At 43.9% G+C, this 22,872-nt stretch overlaps 1 protein-coding gene across 1 annotated transcript in view; it reads left to right on the forward strand.

The window, feature by feature from the left end:
- Window positions 1–22,872, forward strand: part of HTR1D (5-hydroxytryptamine receptor 1D) — a 56,225-nt gene that overhangs the window by 21,067 nt on the left and 12,286 nt on the right. Inside the window, exon 2 of the mRNA XM_083173474.1 lies at window positions 16,029–16,116. The gene's annotated coding sequence lies outside the window, so the exon portion shown is untranslated. The remainder of the gene's footprint in view (window positions 1–16,028; window positions 16,117–22,872) is intronic.

Here is a 22,872-nt window from a genome sequence, read left to right on the forward strand (position 1 = left end):
CATGAGAAGGGGCTGCCGCTGGCCTGCTGTGCACACTGTCTATGCACACTGTCTATGAGTACAGTAGCATGTTGCCCCTGGCATGGAACATGTTACCCCAGGCACCATGTATGTAACCCCTGGTACTGTGCAAGAAACCCCTAGCACTGAGCATGTAACCCTGGCATCAAGCAAGAAAACCCTAGCAATGAGCACGTAGGTAAGCAGCACTTATGTGGCATAATATGTAAGGGGCATTACTTTGTGTGACATATTGTGTGGCATTACGGTGTGCATAATCCCCTGTCCCACAAAGCCATGCCCTAAATTTTTGCGGCGCGCACATGTTCCTATTGTTAGCCTGTTAAATTGTTTTGCACTGGGGGGTATAATTTGCATTAAGGGTGGTATTATATGGCCCGCATTATTCTTTTCATGTGTATGTGAGATAGGCCATTAATTTAACTCTTGCAGGGGGGCGCCGAACACCCTAGCACCCACCCTGGCTGTGACATATGGCGGGGGGGGGGGGGAGACCTGGAAGACCTCAACCTGGAAATGTACAGCATGGTCCTACACAGCCCGAGGGGAATATTGGGGTACAGCTGCCTAATGCCATTCTGCAGCAGGGAGTGGAAGCGGCAGAGCAGCAGCATAGGAACCAGGAGGTCATGAAGGCGATGGCTGCAAGTCAGCAGGTCATAGCGACCAAGTCATCTGGCAAAATGACTTCCTTAGCCGCCAGAATGACCTCCTCCTCTGGCGGAGATGATCAACTCCAACAGGGCCCTACTCGCTGCTGTTTCTGCCGCTAATCCACCTGCACCACTCCGTGCTGGCCTAAGGGGACCAACATCACCCCCTTCCACAGCAGCTGCCCCCCCCCCCCCCCCAACCCATAAGACCAGAAGAGCTGCAGGCACAGCAAAGGGGCCAACCAAGGCCAAAAGTGCACGTAAAAAATAATGTGGTGCCATCCGTATTGATCTCCTCCATTATTTTGTCCCTACTTTTGTCCTTTGTTGTGTGGCCCAGCTTCTTGTGGCCAATCTCTATCTAATTCTGTGCAAAGGGTACCAAAATTGCAGGTACTTTCTCTTGAAGTGCTATTTTTTTGTTTGTTCATGTTGACCCTGGCTGCCAGGATTCTTGGCTGATGCCCATTCAGTGATGGTGTGGTGTATCACTTGGGCAAACACCTGTTGTGTGAGAGATGATTCTGCTGATGCTATACTGTATTTTGTCCGCCTGTGTTTTGATTTCAGTTATGTTTTACTTTCACATTATGATGTTTCCTGTGAAACTGAACAGGAAAAAAAAAATCCGGATTTAAAGTGACCTTTGTGCTGTTTGTGAAATGATATATCTGCAGATTAGCAGCTAAATCATGGGTCTTCAAACTGTGGCCCTCCAGATGTTGTGAAACTACAAATCCCAGCATGCCTTGCCACAGTTTTGCTATAAGGGAGTGTTAAAACTGTGGCAAGGCATGCTGGGATTTGTAGTTTCACATCTGGAGGGCCACAGTTTGAAGACCCATGAGCTAAATGTATGTGCAATGTGGGTCCCCACACCCATATTGTGTTGCGTTTGGAGAGTGATGAACTCATACTACAGTATTTTTCATTCTTGAATGCACACTTGTGGGCATTGGAGGAAATTGAGTAAGATGGATGTTCTATTTCACATGTGAGGTTGCTATGGGCAACCAATCTGAGTCTTCTTGGTATTGATTTAGCACCCTGTATAAGATAGTAGAGAGGGTGTGATTGTTTGGACCGAGCAACATCACATGTGAAGTACAAGACACATCTTAACAATTTTGGCTCAATGGCCCTAAACAGCATTGATGGATGTTAAGGGAGAAATGGGCAGGACAGGCCAAACTGAATTTATTCAAAACCAGGGCACCAATCATGTTTGTTAACACATCAGTGAGCTTACAGTACATGATTGTATAGATGCATAATTACATATTGGTTGTTTTAGCATACAAGTATGAGAGTTGACACATGTCGACTTCTGTTAAATGTGACCAGTACTGTGTTAACAGGATAAACACACTTATGTTTTAAGGGTGTACATGTAGTAATGGGGCAAAAAAACGCACATGGGCATCAATCATAGATATTCATTTATTTAATGCCACTTTTCAAATAAATGTTTGGTTTCCATGTGCGGGCTGCAATGACTGAATGGGTTAATGCATGAAATTTCTGCAGAGGAATGGAGTAATTAAAATAAGTTGACCAGGGGACTGGGTTAGTATTTTGTCCAGCTGAGAGTAATTTTGGTGCGGTGCGTACTGATTGTCTGACCGAACGCGGTGCACATGAACTACTGCCCTCGAGACATGAAAGCTACCTGTTTGCACCGAAGATGTTGGGAGTGGGTAAACGGTCCGAGTGCACTCCTACAACTTATCGAGCACACCCATGTTGACGCCCCAATTTACGCCTAGTTTTGCCCACTTTTAAACCGTGCCCATAGCTATGCCCACATTATGCCCATATTGTCCGACAGTGTTCGCGGGACATTTTGTATGTGTAGCGATCCATCCGAGTGCGGAGAGCCGCCTGTGCACATGCGCAATGCGTAGGCTATGCACACGCACTCAGCAGGAATACGCAATCCGAACGAGTCAATCAGAATAAGTCCACAGTCGGAAAAGCAACAAAGCTGAAAGTTCAACCCCCCAGATGAGTTCAGGCAGATTCTAAGTACAGTTAATAACCCATCATCTGCAGATCCCAATAATCAAGATGTGCAGTACGGAATCCAAAGCTGCTTCAAGTACTTTGGGATCTGGTCATGAAGAGCTTTATAGATACAGGATACCACCGCACTCGCCATTCCTACGAATGGAGTGCAAACAGCTCTCACCTTTCTCAGGTTGGAATGCAGTGGCCTATGACCACAAGCTCTAATACAGGGGTCCTCAAACTATTTTGCTCTGGGACCCCATCCATACCTCCCAACATGACCCTCTCCAGGAGGGACACAATGCTCTGCTCCTGGACTTTCTTCTTAATGCATGAATACCTTCATCTGTGTTGAACAGTTTCATTGATAAGAAAGGTGCTTGAACACAGGTGATGGCAATCATGCATTAAGAGGGAAGTGCAGGAGCAGAGCAATGTGTCCCTCCTGGAGAGGGTCATGTTGGGAGGTATGCCCATCAGACAATAAAAATAATGACAGGACCCCAGCAAGTTACTGCAGAAGGTCATCACATCACATGTGTAGTCAGCAGACAGCACAACAGATTTCTCAGACTCTTTGAGTCACTCACTGAGATTAGAAAAGTCAACAGCCTGATGGTCAGCAACATGGAGTCGTGACCCCATGCTGAGTAGGTCGGGACCCACAGTTTGAGAACCACTGCTCTAATAAATACAGATACAGGAGGGGACTCAATACTCTCCATAATAAACGAACGCACCTTAACATACAAATAATCAAATAAATAATGAGGTTTTAGTTCATGAATTGATCCATGCATTTAAGCTTGCAGCCCATCGGCAAGGGACCCCATTTCACTGTCCTACGCTAACAAATGGTCTCTTAAGAACCTGGCAACTGCTGACACATTGGGGGAAATTTACTAAAGGTGCCCACAGACGCATCAATTATCGAATGCGTTTTGTACTTTTTAAGTACAAAACGCATCTTATGTACAATCATCGGGTGGTGTTTATGGGCTTGTGCGATGTGATGCGCGTTCACGGGAGCCCGATATTGTATGTCTAAAAAAGTACGTGCTGCACGTACTTTTTAGACTACATCTGTAAATTAACATTACAAACATGGGTTAATCGCATCGCATGCATCCAAGTGCACATTGCATTGCAAGCTGGAAGAAAAATTGTATAGAACCATTGTACAGTCAAAAACGCATAGCACAGTAAAATTGATGCGTCTGTGGGCACCTTTAGATGTAAAATACACTTCACAGGTCAGGTTGCTATGGGCAACCAATCAGAAGCTACTTCTTATTTATTTACCACCCTCTAGAAGATAGTAGACAGGATGTGATTGGTTGCCCATAGCAACCTGACCTGTGAAGTGTATTTTACATCTAAAGGTGCCCACAGACGCATCAATTTTACTGTGCTATGCGTTTTTGAGGTAGTCCTTTATTAAGGTGCCCAACGGCGTTTCGGGGCGTACCACCGTCTTCAGGGACAAGCAGACAATAAAAGCATATACAAACACCAGCTATATACCATATGAAGAGAAATCATTAAAACTGCTACTCACAACACCTGTGTAGCACAGTCGCAGCCATCCTTCCCCGTCCGCGCGGCTTCCCCGTGTCCCACATTAGGTGACGTCATAGCCAATCGCCATAGCCAATTAATGATTTATCTTCACTGATTGGCTTGTATATGGTATATAGCTGGTGTTTGTATATGCTTTTATTGTCGCCCCGAAACGCCGTTGGGAACCTTAATAAAGGACTACGTTTTACTTTTCCAAGAAGTCTGAGGAGTGCTACTTTCTGCCAAAATACTACATTGGATTGTTGCTTCAATCCTAAGGAGGCACCCCAGCAGGATTTATAAGTGGAGGTAGCGAGTGCCGGTTATTGTCCTCTCTCTCTCTCTCTCTCTCTCTCTCTCTCTATATATATATATATATATATATATATACGATTGTGCGGTCCGGCACACACTCCAATAGGTCAGCTGCATTAGGCAGCTGAAACCGCTCTGCCGCCGGCGGCTACGCTACACAGGAATCGGTCACCATGACTACCCCTGCAGCTTGCGTTCCAAACGCTGACTAGTGACATATCCTGTTGCGCCAGCAGTCACTACGTCATTTCCGCCCCTACACCCAGCAGTCGGCGTCCAGCGTGTCACGCTGTCCCAATCTCACCTTCTCCTATTTAAAGGTAAGCACTTGCACTTGTTGTTTGTTACCACACACACCTTGACAAAGGGGCATCGCCCCGAAACGTTGGTTGTTTATCACCTGCTGTGAATACACTGCTTTTTTACCAAGACCCTGGAGTGCCAATCATTTCTTCCCAAATATATATATATATATATATATATATATATATATATATATATATATATATATAACCTTTAAAAGCCCATTGTTCACCCCTGAGAACTGTGATCGAACTTGTGTTGAGGATTATAGTAAATTAGGGCCTGATTCAGACCCCGTCGCTGATCTCCGAAAATCACTCCTGGTGATCCAGAGTGCATGCGTGAGCACTAGACTTGCTGTGACTGCAATGTAAGTAGAAATTGCACACAGACTCTGCAACCAAAAAAAACATGGTCAGCTTGCGTCTGGCTTCGCAGTTATTAATAATAATAATTATAATAATAATAATGCATTATTTTACAAAAATGTCTATGTTTCTGACATTTCTATACATAAAAGCTAATGGGCTGCATCGTTATAAAAAAAATAATAAAAAAAAAACAGGAGAAACTACAGAAGTTGACAAAAGCAATAGGCTTGGATGAATTTTCATTTTATTATGTTCCAACTTCCAACACAGAGGTATAGACAGGTATTAATTATTAAAACATGTTATGCTTTCATTGATTTTAGTAAGAAACTTAGTGCATTTTAAATGAAGCTCTTAAAGGAGATGGTTCCCTTTAGATAGTATGTATTATTTATTGTAGCCTGCTGGTTACTCAGCACCTAGCCAAAGACATTGACATATGAGTGGAAGTATGCAGATCACATGATGCTCACATTGGGCCTTATTCTAGTTCACTCTTTCTGACAAAATCCTTCTTAGATGGACAAAACCATGTGCACTGCAGGGGGTCAGATGTAACTTGTGCAGAGAGAATTAGATTTGGGTGGGGTTTTACTTCAAAGTGAGATCTATATTGCAGTGTAAAAATAAAGCAGCCAGTATTTACCCTGCACAGAAACTAAATATCTCACCCAAATCTAATTCTCTCTGCACAAGTTACATCTGACCCCCTGCAGTGCACAAGTTACATCTGACCCCCTGAGTGAACTAGAATAAGGCCCATTCTCTCTTGCAGCACGCCATCTACACAGGTGCACCGACTGTTGGAGAGTCTCCAAAAAGATCATAATTATTAATGGAATTTGACAACCACTTTAACTAGAAAAATAATAAGAATTTAATTTTAGGTGTATAACTTTGAAAAATACCCCAAGGGGCACAGTATAATAAACAGCTATAAAATTGGTCAATTAAATCAAGTACAGTAGACAGTGGCGTAACTAGAAATTTTGCGCCCCCCTGCCAAAAAAAGTTTCTGGCACCCCCCCTGCCCCCATACATTAGACAGATAATAACACACTGGCACACGCTAACATGCAGACAGACACTGGCAGATGCTGATACACAATGAAACACGGTTTCTGACACACAGAATGACTCAGACACATAAAAGCTGACACACAAATGCTGACCCAGACAGATGGACTCTGACATATGGATGCTGACACAAATGCGGACACAGAGACAGAAGGATAGATGCTGACCCACAGACGCTGATACACAGAGCCGGCCTTAGGCATCGGCAAACTAGGCAATTGCCTACCGGCATCAGCAGATTCTGCTGATTAAAATGATATGCAGCATGCCTATATTCTCTGTGTGAATGAGGCTGTATCTGCATATGAAATAGTGTATTCATGGAAATCACTGTAACATAGCATTCTGTATGCAGGTACAGCCACAGTCGCACACAGATTATATTTATGGCACATATAATTTTAATCATCGGAAGCTCCTTGTGTGTGCTGGTCATAACAATGCAAATAAGACGAATTTTCAGCAAAAAATACACCCAATGTTAGCAGAACTGGCCAGGAGCTGCATGGCTTATTGAGTCAAGATGTATGAGGAAACATCTGTATCCAAGCAGAGGCAGATGTGTAACAGGCATTATGTGTGTCATGTGTATAAGGGCATTAATAATGTGCAACATATGTGTAATGGGCACTATGTGTGTCATGTGTATAAGGGCATTAATAATGTGCAACATATGTGTAAGGGGCATTATGTGTGTCATTATGTGTATGAAGGGCATTAATAAAGGTTGGCATAATGTGTAAGGGGCAATGGGGCAGATGTATTAAGCTTTAACAAGAGATAAATGCAAGGATGATAAGGAGAGATAAATACCCAGCCAATCACCTGCTAACTGCCATGTTACAGGCTATGTTTGAAAAAAGTCAGTAAGGAGCTGATTGGCTGGACGTTTATCTCTCCTTATCACCCTTGCATTTATCTCTTGTTAAGGCTTAATACATCTGCCCCATTATGGTTATAAGGACATTAATAATGTGTGTCATGTGTAAGGGGCATTAATGTGTGGTATTATCAGGGGTGCCGAGAGAAAGAGGTAGGGGGTAAAAATTACCCAGGCCAAAGTCTGATGGAAGGGCCTAGTGGGGGCCCCGGGCCCCCTCCCCTTAAGTGACAGCAGCAGCTGCAGTTCTTCTCCTCTGCCCAGCACACACTGCTTTGTGCTGGGTTGCAGTGTGGCCATGGAAGTGCTTAAAATACAATATTTTCTCAGGATTTTTTTCTAAGGGTATAATGTGAATAATGTGAGGAGTAATGTATATAAGGTAAAGTGGTACTACTGTGTGATGTAGCATGAATAAGGGACACCATCGCATGATATAATGTGAATAAAGTTGCACTACTGTGTGGCATAATTTGAATTGGGGGTGCTATTGTGTGGCCATGCCCCTTCCCACACCCCTGTTTGGGCTGCTCACCGAATGTGTGCACTGTTTCTATTTAAAATATTGAGGGTAGGAGCACCAAAATGATGACTGCTATGATGAGGGTTGATGGTGCTGGGAAAGGGGAGCAGGGTCATAGGCGGAACTAGTGGCGGTGCTAGGGGGCACCAGCCAAAATCTTGCCTAGGGCGTCATTTAGGCTAGGGCTGGCTCTGCTGATACATACAAACACAAGGACAAATGAAGACACACGGAAAGATGTTGACACACAGACAGGCAGTGACATACAGACACATGCTGACACATGGCAAACTCAGACACTTACCATTTTTCATCTCAATATATATATATATATATATATATATATATATATATATATATACACATACAGAGTACCACAACACTCGCCATCCCTGCGAATGGGGTGCAAGCAGCACTCGCCATTCCCAGGTTGGGGTGAAGTGGCCTGTGACCACATGCTCTAATAAATACAAATACAGGGACTCAACACTCTCCATAATGAACTAACTCACCTTAGTATACAATTAATTAAATAAATAATGGGGTTTTAGTTCATGAATTGATCAATGCATTTAAACTTGCAGCCCATCGCCAAGGGACCCCATTTCACTGCAAGTCCTACACTAACAATTGTCTCTCAAGAGCCTGCCAACTGCTGACACACATAGCTAAAGCGGACATGTGTTTTTTCCCTGTATTTGTATATATATATATATATATATATATATATATATGTGTATATATATATATATATATATATACATATATATATATATATATATATATATATACACATAGAAACATAGAATTTGACCGCAGATGAGAACCATTTGGCCCATCTAGTCTGCCCCTTTTTTTACCCTTCAGGTAATCTCAACCCTTTTTAATCCTTATTTCTTTGTAAGGATATTCATATGCCTATCCCTGGGCGATAGGCACACACACAAATCCCCCTCTTCTCCCCAGCCAGGGCCCAATGTGACAACAACAGTACCACTAGTTCAGAGAGAGACTGCAGACAGCCACTACCTTGGTGTTGCACCACCACAAAAAGCAAAGTGCAACTCACCACAGGTAGGTGTGTGTGTGTGTGGAGGAGGAGGAGTGGGCATTTGGAGGTTAGTTACACAAACATACTTTTCCCAGGAGCTGCTTCAGTTTCCAGGTCATATTACCACCAGCCTGGCCAGGTTGCCTCTGCTGCAGGAGAGGCTGTAGCACTCCCCACTGCTGCTGGTGATAGGCAGGTGGGCGAGTGGGCAGATGTGACTAGTGTTGTATCTGCCTGATTGCTCCTTATGCCCCCTTCCTCCAACTCAGTGTCAGTGAGCCAGATGCAGTTTGTGAATGTACTGCTTTCGTTGTGACTGGCAGTGACATCCTATTGGAAGACCTACCTGTCAGTCACAGGCAATACAGACAGTTCCATTGGGTTTCCTCCATCTGAGACTGCTAGAGTAAGCTGTGATGAGCAGAGAGCAAGCTTCCTGTGGGACCTATTTGCCTACCCCCCTCTGAAGTAGGAGTCTACCGATCTCGCCATCTGCCAGATCCATTCCGTGGGCTAGCTGGCTCCACTTCAGGCATGGGGCAGTGGCGGCTCCTCTAATACAAGTAATTAGGAGCTATCGCTAGTCACAAGTGTCTCTAAACGTATAACTGTTAGCTTGCTAGCAGGGCCTGCCTACCTTTATGTCGGTATGTTACTACCCAGTTTGTTTTATCACTGTTTCCTACTGTAAAGCACAACAGAATTTGTTGCGCTATATAAGAAACTGTAAATAAATAAATAAATATGATCATAAGTGCAATATTTCCCCTAGACACCTCCAACCCACCACTGATGTTTCCATACTTTCAAACTGTCCCCCCTCTCACCCACAGCCAGTAGTGTCCCATGGTGGGAGGTCAGTTTGGAGTCCCCCTTGTCAGTGCTGGGAATAGAGGCTGTACGCATGCACACAGCTTCTATTCAGAAAGACAGTGGGGCTGGGGGTATAGGCCCCACCAGTGGCAGAACTGCAGGAGGCAATAGAGTCAGATGCCGCTGGGTTTTTGGTCTTCAGGGGGAGCTTCTCCATTGTCTCCTGCTGCCCACCAATTCATCCCCACAGTTGTACATTTTATTAGCCAACGAAGGAGCTGAGGCACGGAAGCTGTCTTCTCTTCTCACACAGAGATTGAGCTGGCGCCCAGCTCCTCCCAGGCTGTACATTACAGTAGCTGGCTGAAGCACTCTCCTGCACCGTGCGTGGGGGACATACAGATGGAGCGGGTCTCTTCTTTGCTGGCACTGCGCCCGCGCCAGAATCTGGCGGAGAGGCGCCCCATCTGACTGAGACACACGCGCGTCTCAGTTTTCTGTCGGCGGGGGGAAGGGGAACCCTGTCCGTCTCCGCTTCAGAGAGACGGTCAGGGTTGGGGGGGGGGGCGGCAAAGCGGCGGGGACCCGGGGTGACCCTCGGCGAGGCGGCGGGGACCCGGGGGGAGCCCCGTTGTAAGGCGATGCGCGCGCGTCCCCATACGGTGGCTGGCGGGGGATGGCGGATGGCGAATCTTCCGCCATCCCCTGCAAAGAAGAGACCCACTCCATCTGTAGCCACAGGTAGGCACTGACAGCACCTGCTTCATGTTGCATTGTGTGTGGGGGTGGGGGGGACACACAATGATTTTATATGTTTATAGATTTTTAAGTGAGGTGTCTGTATGTTTTCCTAGGGAAAGTTGTGTTTATTTAGTTGAAATAGGAGTGTGTATGTTTTTTTTTAGTAAAACAGGTGTGTGCATCTGAGTGAGAGGTGTGTGTGTGTGTCTGAGTGAAAGAGGTGTGCGTCTGTGTGAAAGGTGTGTGTGTGTGTGTGTGTTTGCGTGAGAGGTCTGTGTGTCTGAGTGAAAGGAGTGTGTGTGTCCAAGTGAGAGATTGAAATATAAAATGTGTGTGTGTAGGGGGGCACCAACATTGATTATGCCTCCAGACAACTGGTTCAAACTTACGCCACTGGGCTCCACAGTGACAGAAAATGGGTATAGCTCACAGCTTTGGTCTCCAGCATTGACCATGCCCCTTTTTTCAGGCACACCCACTGCATGAGTCCCCCAATTGAAATGTTGGAAGGTATGATGTTTCTATGGGGATGATTCTAGTTGACTCGGTAGGCTTCGAAGCTCGCAGCTTACCAAGTCCTTGTGACTTCGTCCTCCCACCCCGGCGAATACACGCCCCCCCTTGCCACCGTTTCCCCTCAGAACCATGCGAGGGGATATGTTATGAAGACACATCCCCCCGCATGTGCTCGCAGCAGGAGAAATCATTCTATGGTTGCCAACCATCAAATTAATTCTCCTGCCTTCGTAAATATAAATGGAAAGTGACTTATACTTGCGGGCAGCTGTCATGTGACGTCAGCCGCACACCCCCGGCAGACTTCCTCCCACCCGCATTCCCATTGGAACGTCCAGCATTTCCATGGCCCAGCGCCACCACCACCCACGTCAGCACCCTGCCCTCCTGCGGGCTGTGGACAGCCCGGCGACATTGTAAAAGCAGAGGCCGTTCGCAGTCAGGGTTTGCCTTTTCATGCGTAAATCCTGACCATTGGGGCAGGGGCCAAATTCAGTTCACAGCGAGTGAACCAGAATCAGCCCCTATATTCTGATGTCAGAGAATGACAATGTCTGAATTGGTCGCTATGCTTGAGAGAAGACCGCAGCTAAATGTCATACCCTCCAACATATATAGTTTAGAAATCGGAAGACATTTTTAAAGGGGCATGTCCAATGGTAATCAGGGCCTGTCCATGGGTTAAGGGGGTGTGTCCACACCCCCTTTTTGGATGTGTACGCTACTGGCCATTTTTTTATATATATTATATTATATATGTATATATATATATGTAGACGAAAGAGACGCACAACACGGGACTTATTCTCCGCTTACAGTAAATCAATAGGCAGAAGCCAGCTGTCTTGCAACGTTTCGGGAAATTTTATTATCCCGTCCTCAGGCTAGGTAATACATAGCCTGAGGACGGGATAATAAAATTTCCCGAAACGTTGCAAGACAGCTGGCTTCTGCCTATTGATTTACTGTAAACGGAGAATAAGTCCCGTGTTGTGCGGCTCTTTCGTCCACATATGTGTCACTTCAATTGCCGGCACCCGGGCGGACGCAATAAGAGGGGAGTGTGCCAGCCTATCGTGCAGTGTATATATATATATATATATATATATATATGCACTCCCCTTACATACTGTATATAGAAATTAATGCTCCCCTCACCTCCCGCCATTGATGCTGCTCAGTGTATCACAAAAATTCAGCTCAGGCTGCATCTGCCTTTGCCTTCAGCATCTCCAGCCCCTAAGTGCTGGAGGGGTAGCGGGACGTGTGATGTTATGGCGCACGATGCCGGGACCCGACGCAATGCACTACTGGAAACGGAGATTACCGGAGAGGGGCAGAATTAATTCTTCTTTCCTCCTTGCCAGGACCAATCAAGGAGAGAAGGAGGAGCCGCCTGATCCCATCAGAAAACCGGTACATTCGGTACACTCTGATTTAGCCGATACGGACTGTTAAAAGACGGTACTGTACCGGCTAAATCGGTACAGTTGGAGGGTATGAAATGTATTCTTAGTAATTGAGTAAAACTGGGTTTCACATCCACAATACTTACAAAAGTCTATGCTGAGCATTTGAAATGCAGGAACATTAGTAATATCATGCTGCAGTGACACAGTGGCAGGGCAGTCTGTATGCAGTACACACGGGTTTTCATCTATCATAAGAAAAAGAATAACAGCAGGTACCTGACAGTAAGATACAGTTTATTAAAGATTGTATGTCAAAATGAAAGCAGCAATTATTTCACAAACATTTCATAGTATAGAGTGCACTTAAAGGGGATTTATCATGTAACCTAGAAACGTGTAGAAAAAGTTCCTCTGCAGTTTTGCTTTTATACCAGTCAGGTATCCTTCATAAGCAATTCATACACTCCATAAACCACAAATAGGTGCCTGCAAACGCTTTTCTCACTGGGGCTTCTGAGCAATGGAATATGCTGGAGGACAAGCACACAATAACTGAGCAGGATATGAGGTTCTAAAAATATGCTTTATTAAAACCTCTGCAAAACATAAAATGATTGTACTGACTCAGCTTGCGCCTTCTTCACAGTTAATGTTTATAGGTCTACTTTTCCTGCAATTAAAATGTGGGTTACCAAATTAAACTTCTGTTGGAAAATCTGGGTGAAATTTAATAGGACGAGAGATTCAGAAAGTGAGAGATTTGGTGAGAAATCTCCAGTTTTTAATGTGGCAATCATTTACACTGCACAATCAGTTGGATTTTGAAGTGTACATGATTGCCGCTTTAAAAAAAACCTGGAGATTTCTTACCAAATTTCTTACTTTCTGATTCTCTCATCCTATTAAATTTCACCGATTATTCTGCTGAATGCTATTTACAGCACCGCATACGTAAGGCATTTCTTACCTAGTATGAACCGAGATATGCTTCTAAGTAAATAATTATTGCCCAGTTCCTATTAAACATAAAACAAAAGCTCCCTCTAGTGGCCAAATGCTGAATACTTTACACCACGTGTTTTTTTTTTCCTTCTTTTTTTTTATTAGCATTAGATGTTTTAAAAGAGCAATTTATTGAATTTCCTTTATCATGGAATTTAAGCTGATTACACAACTAAAGATTTATATGTCCAATCTGTGTGGTGAAAACAAAAATCTGGAATAGTTATTGAGTAAATGACAATCAACCATTTGCTCCCAAATGCTGGTAAATGGAGAAGACGATTTTTCTTATAACTTTATTAAATCAAACAGATTTAACTAATTCACAAAAACAGATAGATTAGGTGACAAAGTGTGCTGATATTTAAACAGAACAGGTCATAAGTGGTCTTCCTCCTGCAAAACCTCCACATCCTCTGAGTGATTCACAATCGATACAAAGATTAATAATACAGAACTTCCCTTATACTGGTGTCTTCACTTAATTTAGGCACTCTACATTTATGAATGGTGGAAGCATATGAAAGACTAAGGGATTGAACCAAAAATGGTGTAGTACATACAAACAGGGTTGTTTATTAAACAAAAAACTTTTAAAACATTAAAATACAATACCTAGGAGGACATTTACTAAGATGTATTTTAATGTTTTCAAAGTTTTTCTGTGTAATAAACAACTTAGTTTATTGTACTACTCCATTTTTGGTTCAATCGCTTGTCTTTCATATGGTTTCACCATTCATAAATGTGGAGTGCCTAAATTATTAAGTCCCGTATTATTAATCTTTGTATAGATTATGAATCACTCAGAGGGTGTGGAGGTTTTGCAGGATGAACACCACTTATGACCTGTTCTGTAAATATATCAGCGCACTTTGTCACCTAATCTATCTGTTTTTGTATTAATGTGTTATTAATTGCCTAAGGGTGTAACTATTAGGTTAAAGGTGCTGCAGATACTCTAGAAACACCAAATAGTGAAAACCGAACACCCTTTTGAAGATTTAACTAATTTGTCTGAGTGACCAATGACGTTTTTCCAGCATTTGGGAGCAAGTGGATGCTCCTGTACATTGCCAGATGTTTGTTTCCATAAGACAGATTGGACAGATAAATCTTTAAGTGTGTACCCAGCTTAACTCTCAATAGTACGATTTCACTCAGTTTGAACATATAAAGCTTATTTTGTAAGTAATGTACATTGGTTTTAAAATATTTCACTTTTAGATGTAGTAATACAAAACAGTACAATATATTACATTTTTTATTTTGTTTTTATTACAATAAATATATGGTACAGAAAAATATACATTCATTATTTAACTGTAGTACTACCTCCGCCTCTTGACAGACAATGTTTAAGAGTAGGAATCTCTTCCAGCTGCCATGCATGTTCCTCTTCTCTGTTCCCAAATTGAAGATTGAGGCGTCTATTTTATATGTCTTGGAGTGAGATAAAGGGTGACATTCTATGGATTGAGATAAATACGCATGTTTTTATATCGCACCACATCGCACTTTTGAAAATCGCAAGATTGGCCCGTTTTTCGCATTATTTAATGAGATGCGAAAAACGGGTCAAATAGTGCGAATAGGTGCGAGTTGGTGCGATTTATTTAGTCCTGAAAATGTGCGATTTTCATGTCTGAAAATTGCACGTTTGCAGGAAATCGCATTTTAAAATAAAAAAAAACAGCACGGGGTCCCCCGTCAGAGCATAACCAGCCCCGGGCTCAATGAGCCGGTGCTGGTGACATAAAATCAGGGTCCCCGACAAATAGGGGTCCCCTTGATTTAATGAAACCAGCACCAGGCTCAAGGTCCGGCGCTGGTTCCCGAAATACGGGGGACAAAATGACTAGGGGTCCCCTGTATTTTAAGAACCTGCACCAGACCCAACCAGCCAGCAGGGTAATGACACAGCCGGGGGACACTTATTATATAAGGTCCCGCGGCCAAAGCATTATCCCCCTGGCTGGTCAGCATGGGCAGGGGTCCTGGGGAAGTGGGGACCCCCCAATGAAGGGGTCCCCCCCCTCCAGGACTTACCAGCCCATGCTGAAAGTCCGGGGCTGTCCCCGATGCCCCTGGGCGGTGGGCATCGGGCTCCTTTTTTTAGTAGCATTGAAAGGAATACCTGAGAATAATGAAGATGAAGAACTTGAGAAATGGATAGGTGACTGATGTCTTTTGAGTAAAGTCATGGAAGATAAAGTGCCCTTAAATTACTATTTGAAATAAATATTAAATATTTCAAGAAGTGATAGGGACAAAAGTTGTAAATGAAAAACATCCATGTTTATATCTGTATACTGTAGTTGCATGACAACTAAAGATTCACTTGATCAGATGCCCTCTCTAAATGTATTTAACAGAGTACCAGTCCTGGAGTTTCATAGGCCTAATGAAATTACATATTTTTAAAATTGAATCTCCCAAATTGCTTTAACATCTAGAACCTAATGAAGTCATGAGACAAGTACAGCATCCCTAATTATACATTTATTTCTAGAATTTTTGTTGTTTTTCTTGACAATAAAATTATTTTTTTGTATATCAGGATATTAATTATAACTATTGTGAAAATTTCCCAGGGTGTATTATGTTACTCACAGTTAATTTTTGCATTCAATATTTATACATACAGATCCACTTAATCAATATTTACTTACTTTGATAGTCCTTGTGAATTACGTAGCACAGCTTACACCAACTGACAGTTGGGACTTGATGTGCAAATTATCAGTGTTTAACAAGTGCTTATTTTTCTCAATCTTATGCAGGGGTATCTAACAGACAAGAAGAAGCGAGACTTATCCCAGCATAGGTGATCAGGGCCAATGAAGGAAAAATCAAGATGCAGACAATTTGGTAATTAACATATCTAAATGTTGATCCAGACTGATCCAGAAATGACAATATTGTTGGAGTAGTTGGTGCCTGTTCTATGGACTGTACGGATTTACCAGTAAAAATAATCATCATCATCATCTTTATTATTATTATTATTATTATTATTATTATTATTATTATTATGTTGACCTACATAGTATGTATGATATGTGGAATATGTGTATGAAATATGAAACACATAAAATCTGGAACTGTGGAAGAAAATATACATACAGTATGAACAACAAACAGGAACAGTGAAGCCTACTGCATGTCTTCTAACTGTTCAGGTGTTCACAAATTATTATTATTTTTTTTTATTCAATCATCTTTATTTAATTTTTTTCCCATAGAAAGGTTACAAATAATTACATCACATATACATCCAATTACATCACATTGGGGTTTATTCTAGTTCATTCTTTCTGACAAAATCCTTCTTAGATGGACAAAACCATGTGCACTGCAGGGGGGCAGATGTAACATTGCAGATAGAATTAGATTTGGGTGAGTTATTTTGTTTCTGTGCAGGGAAAATACTGACTGCTTTATTTTACACTGCAATATAGATCTCACTTTGAAGTAAAACCCCACCCAAATCTAATTCTCTCTGCACAAGTTACATCTGCCCCACCCGCAGTGCACATGGTTTTGTCCATCTAAGAAGGATTTTGTCAGAAAGAATGAACTAGAATAACCCCCACTGCGAGACAAATCCTTTACAATTCACAAGACCACATAAATATACACACTTAAAAAAAGAAAAAGAGAAAAAAAAGTAGACAAAAAGAAACATACAAGTCGTTAGTGATTTTATGCACTTATCCCTGTCTTAATTTAGGTTATATTATTATCTGTTCATCGCCGAACCTTGTTAAATGCGAGTTCCTCCATCTATCCCACTTATCGTGAAATTTATTTTGTGTATTCCTTGAATAAAACATATATTTTTCATGTTTCATCACATCATTTCATCAGGTGTTCACAAATTTAGTACAATGTTCAACTGAAAAAACAATGTGAATTCATATTCTTAATATTTTTAAAAAATATTAAAGCATTACATGATTTAGCCCAGAATAAAGAATATACAAAAAATAATATAATACCCCGTTCTCACTGCTGCAAAAACCTGCGTTTTTGCCAGGGCAAGCAGTAATTTCTCATGTCCTGTCTCAGTGTGAACGGGTGTGAGTGAAATTCCCGGGTGTAATGCCCTGGGAATTACACAAGAGTTTTTTTTCAGGGTTATTCCTGGGTAATACATGGGTGTAAGGCAGTGTGAACAGGCTAGACCCAGGTTTTTCTCACAAGATGAAAAAAGCAAGCTCAATGCATTGTTCAAAACTGCTTTTTAAACAGCCAATCAAAGCCGCTCTTAGATTCCACACACTTGTTGGCAGGCAGACCAGGGGAAGGAGTGTGAATGGGGCAGACACGGGAATTTCCCAGGTCTAAGGTGCAGTATGAATGGGGTCTGTAGAGCTGAGATGCTCTGTGCCCTGCCAAAAACCTTGCAACACAGACCCGGTTTTTGCAGGGGCGGCAATGAGAATGTGGTAATATTAGTAACTAGCGACCCGGCCCTGCTTCGCAAGGGTTCATGGCGAGCACCGCCTTCCTCCTCGCTTTATATTATGTCATTTGAGCTGAGCCAGGAGCACGTGGCATGCGTCGATGATAACCTTGACTCACTCACTCAGCTCCCATATGAGATACTGTAGGTCGATGGTTAATATACCGAAACGTTCCTTGTGAACTGCACTACATAATAGTGAAAACGGCACAAAACTGTGTTCAGCGGTATTTGAGATAAGCGCTTTCAGCAGTGGCGTAACAATACAGCAGCAGACCCAGCGGCAGCTTGGGGGAGCAAACGACATTGAGGTCTGCAGGGAGCGCCTTGTGTAATCTCGGTGCTGCTGCAGTGATATGCAATGCAGCGCCCATCAGGTGGCAGAGGCTGGGAGATTGGCTTCGGCGGAGCATGAGCTCCAGGAGCCAAAGGGTCACAAGGCGCACCATGCGCCACCCCGCAGACATTCTCCCGTGGCTCGCACACCTGACTCATTCAGCCTTCAGGCCAGCAGCTTCACCCAGGAGGGAGCAGGAGTGCCAAGTGGGCCACTGGTGAGCTCTCCTTTTTTGTTTATTCTTTTGGTGGGAGTATTGGCTGCAGAGGGTGATGTCTTCCCTGCAGCACAGATAAAGTGACAATGCAGTGCCAGTGGATTTCCCCATTGCATGAGTGGTCACTTGTCAGACCCTGTGTTTGCATCTCTCTACCCCCTCCCTAAGTCTATGTGTCCCCTCCCTACCACCCTGCATCTCTCTACCCCCTCCGTGCCAATCCACATCTCTCTACCCCCTCTGTGCCACCCTGTGTCTCTCTACCCCTGTCCTTCATCTCTCTACCCCCCCCCTTCGTCTATGTGTCCCCTCCCTGCCACCCTGCATCTCTCTACCACCTCCATGCCGCCCTGCATCTCACAATCTCCTACCCACCACCCTGAGTCTCACTACGACATTCCTACTGCCCTATGTCTCTCTACACCCTCTCTACCCCCCTCTCTACCACCCCGGAATCTCTCCACCCCCTCCCTGCATCTCACTATCATCCCTCTACCTTCCTGCATCTCTCTCTTTGCTCCCTACCACCCTGCATCTCTCTCTCTCTCTGCTCCCTATTGCCTCATTTTTCTCTATCCATTCCCCACCACCCTGTGTCTCTCTATCCATTCCCTACTGGATAGGGATGGAATGGATAGGTGTGTGTGTCATATAGTGTAAGTGGCATTAAGTTTCATAATGTGTAAGGGGCATTACAGGGGGGGGGGCGGCACCAGAGAATATTTTGGCTGGGGGGAGCATAATTTATAGTTATGCCATTGGCATTCAGACAGACAGATGTGCTTTAGGGACTTTCTTTTATACTATGTAAGCATACTTTTATTCATATAGCACTTTTCTCCAGCAGGGATCGAAATCACTAAATACAAACATCAAACACATAGCACAGGGGATTAATATCACAGCGCAAAGAAAACAAGATAAAAAATAATTAACATAACCGACACAACAGGGATGGTATAGCCATTATGGTTAGCAAATTCCACAGGTTACATAACCCACAACCTCTGAAAGATACTAGGCAAGGCAGCCATTTTGGGGTCACTACACAGGAGATTCAGGGTGGAATAAGCAAAGCCTACAAGATATTGCAGAAAGTGTTGAAGTTGCAGTGTACTATTGCTAGAAGAAGAGCCCATACATAAAAATAAGGTCCAAGTATTTTTCATCCCACATTCGGGTGTACCAGGTGAGGCCAGCGGCGTTACTCATGGGGTGCATCCTCTCACCTCCGCTGCCCACACCTGCAACCCCACTGTCTGCGATTGCACCCCCCACCCACTGCCGAGAGCCCACCGAACACCCTGGAATCCGACAGCCCAATGTGAAATCTGAACTGTGCATGCCTGAGTTCGGATACAATGGGGGCGGGGCAAAGTATTAGTCCTTGCCCCTGCCCAAACCATTGCACATTGGCAGCTGGGCAAAGTAGTAGTCCTTGACCAAGGAGAAATGACAGTGCCTGATAAACAGGGCTGTAAAGCTGTACTTTATAACTACCCCAATGCTTCCTCCCTTTCCCTTGGTTATTAGTAGGAGTCTATAGCTAGGAATCAGGCTAGCCAATGGTATAAGTGACACCACAGGGGACACTATGAGTATAAGTGGCACCACAAGGACATTATGGGTATACACTACATGGGTATACACTACACCACAGGGGGCATTATTTATATAAGCGGGACCACAGGGGGCATGATTAGTTTAAGCGGCACCACAGAGGCATTATGGGTGTAAGTGGCACAACAGGGGGAAAAATATGTACAAGCGGCATCACAGGGGGCTTTGTATGTATAAGCGGCAACAGGGGGCATTAGGAGTTTATGCAGCATCATGGAGGCATTATGGGTATAAGTGGCATAACAGGGGGCTTTATATGTACATGCAGCACATTTAAAAGTAATTAGAAGCCTTACTGTGGGGCATGAATTGTAAGGGGCATTTTTGCATGTGGGACATAAAATGTTGTTAGTGGCATAACTGTGTATGGCATAATATTTAGTAGGCATTACAGTGTGTAGCATAAAGTGAAATAAGCATCACTGTGCTTGGCATAATGTGTAATGGGCATTATGGTGTGTGGCATAATTTGTAAGGGGCATTACTGTGTGTGGCATAATGTGTAAGGGGCATTATGGTGTGTCGACCTAACCCATTTCGACCAAACGCATTTGTCGACCTAAAACCATGTCGACCTAGACACCTGTCGACCTTCACCAATGTTGACCTAGAACCCTGTCGACCTTGTTTCCTGTCGACCCAACGGTGTTGACCTAATGACTGTCAACCTATGTCTGGTCGACAATACGACCGTATCCCAATTTGCAAATAAGTCTAGTACACAAACAATACTAAGGTATTGTATTCTGTGTGGTGTGATATGGAGAAGTTCCTTGTAGGTGGTAGGAGGTGGGGGACACCATGAGTTACTACCCCGGGTGTCACCAACCCTAGTGGCGCCTCTGAGTGAGGCAGCCATTTTTAGTGCACCATAAAGTTTACAATGTGTGAGATAAAAACTGCAAGGAAATAAGGCAACATATATGGGTGACTGAAAATATCCAACATCCTATCTGGGACCAACTGCCCAGGTAAATCTGGAATATGGAATGGTGTGCAATTAGTGGAATACAGTACAACATACAGGCAGCGGAAAGAGAAAATAAAATAGAGAGAGATAAGCTGAATGCAAAGGCTTAATACGTCGGTGTTAAAACAATGGTGACAGCACTATAAGTTAAAAAGAGACATAATAAAAACATAACAGTTACAAAAAATGGAGAAAACTGCATTGTGGCCCTTATTCTGATCGGTGCGGCCGGAGCCGATTATGCGGCCAGGACCGTGCGTGCGAAACCCCGCCTTCCATACGGATCGCCAACTCCGTCCGTATACGGTAAGAAGCTGGCCGAACGGACCGCACGTGTATTTTTCACGGAATACGCCTCCTCCATCTAAGGGAATCTCCCCCATCATTCGATGGTCGCAGACCATCGAATGCAGGACCGAGTGCTCCACCAGCACCCGCAACCTCAGACCACACAGACATTTTTCCGTGCAAAAGCAGGGATCTGGGCGGGCAGCTGACATCCGGCGATGTCATATGTCCTCCCCCTACACGTGCGTCACGGCCGCATTACCATACGTACGGCCAGCTTTTTTATGGGAACTCCCATGAAACGCGGGGCGTATGCATATGGTAATGAGCCCAAATAGCCTTTCACGCCCCTCTCCACCCCCTGTTCGGAGTGTTCACATATCATGCGGGATTTGGCCGTACGCCCCGCTCGCACATGCGCAGAGACGCCTCTGCACATGCGCAGACACAAAACATCGGCGGGCCGAACGTACGCGGATATATCCGCACCGATCAGAATAAGGGCCAAAGTCTCACAACACGACCAATTCTACCACTTTTACACCAAAACTGCAGGGTCGCACCTGGGTTTTTGGACTCGGCTCCAACCTGGATGCAAAGTTGTCCCCTTCTACACTGGTTTTATGCCGGGTGGGTGATGCCAGCGAATGCGGACCCTGAGCCGATGCTTGGAGATGACATCATCTCCAAGTGCCGGGATCCCCGCGACTCCAACCCACATGCTGGGGGCATGCCCACCACCCGGGAAAACTGCTGTGCTGCCCCCAGGCTCCGTGCACCCCCCAGCATTGTTCTGGGAGCTGAATGAATGGCGCACACAGGCATCCATTCACCTCCTCCCAGCCTCCCCTGCTGTATGCATAGTACAGCAGACAGAAGTGGAGGCTGTACATGGCCCCTGCCCAACCTCTAGACTGACCGTAGGATGCTGCGGTCCGGAGGTATGGGATCTCCGATTGGTGGAAATGGGTCCCCGGGTCAGATGACCCGGGTTGCCCATTTACACGTTTTTTTTTTCCCCCAGCCCGGAGTGGAGCGGCAATAACCCTAGTCGATACTCTGGTGTAAAAGGGGTATGAGTGTCTGCCTTGCTTGAGTTGAGTTTGTCATATGCAGGGATATGGGTCATAGGGTTGACACAGTTAAGGTCTACAGTCAATAGGTTGACTACTATTGGTCTGTTGACCAATAGTAATTGACCTTTTGACTGTCAACACATGAAAAGGTCAACATGGTCAAAAGGTTGACTTAAGAAAAATGACGACATGGAAAAGGTCAACATTAAAAAGTCAACATGAGTTTTTCTTGTTTTTTTGGGTGCCTGTGTCCAAATTCAAATTCAGTCGAGCTCCAATTCTAACTTCATGCTTCAGATTACATGTTTGTTTTTTTAAATGTAATATGTTTATTCAGGTTCAGATTGTATCAAGCAGTAATAGAAAAAGCCTTTAAGTTATTAACAGCAGGAGTTAGCCATGACATATAAATGAATATATAACATAAAGAATACATATATGACATAGGCATTGGAATAAGTGGCATAAATAATTTTACTCATAATGAACCATCAATTTTCTATTTCTAAAATATTAGAATAGAGAGAGTATACAGACATCAGTAAGAGTGGTATGATCATAAATTTAAGAACATCAATACACAGTATTATCACTTGTGCAATGGGAATAATATCAGAGGCATCAAATTCAAAAACCTCAAACAATGTGGTC

Source organism: Crinia signifera, chromosome 2, assembly GCF_055691185.1.
Source record: "Crinia signifera chromosome 2, ASM5569118v1, whole genome shotgun sequence".
NCBI lineage: Eukaryota > Metazoa > Chordata > Amphibia > Anura > Myobatrachidae > Crinia > Crinia signifera.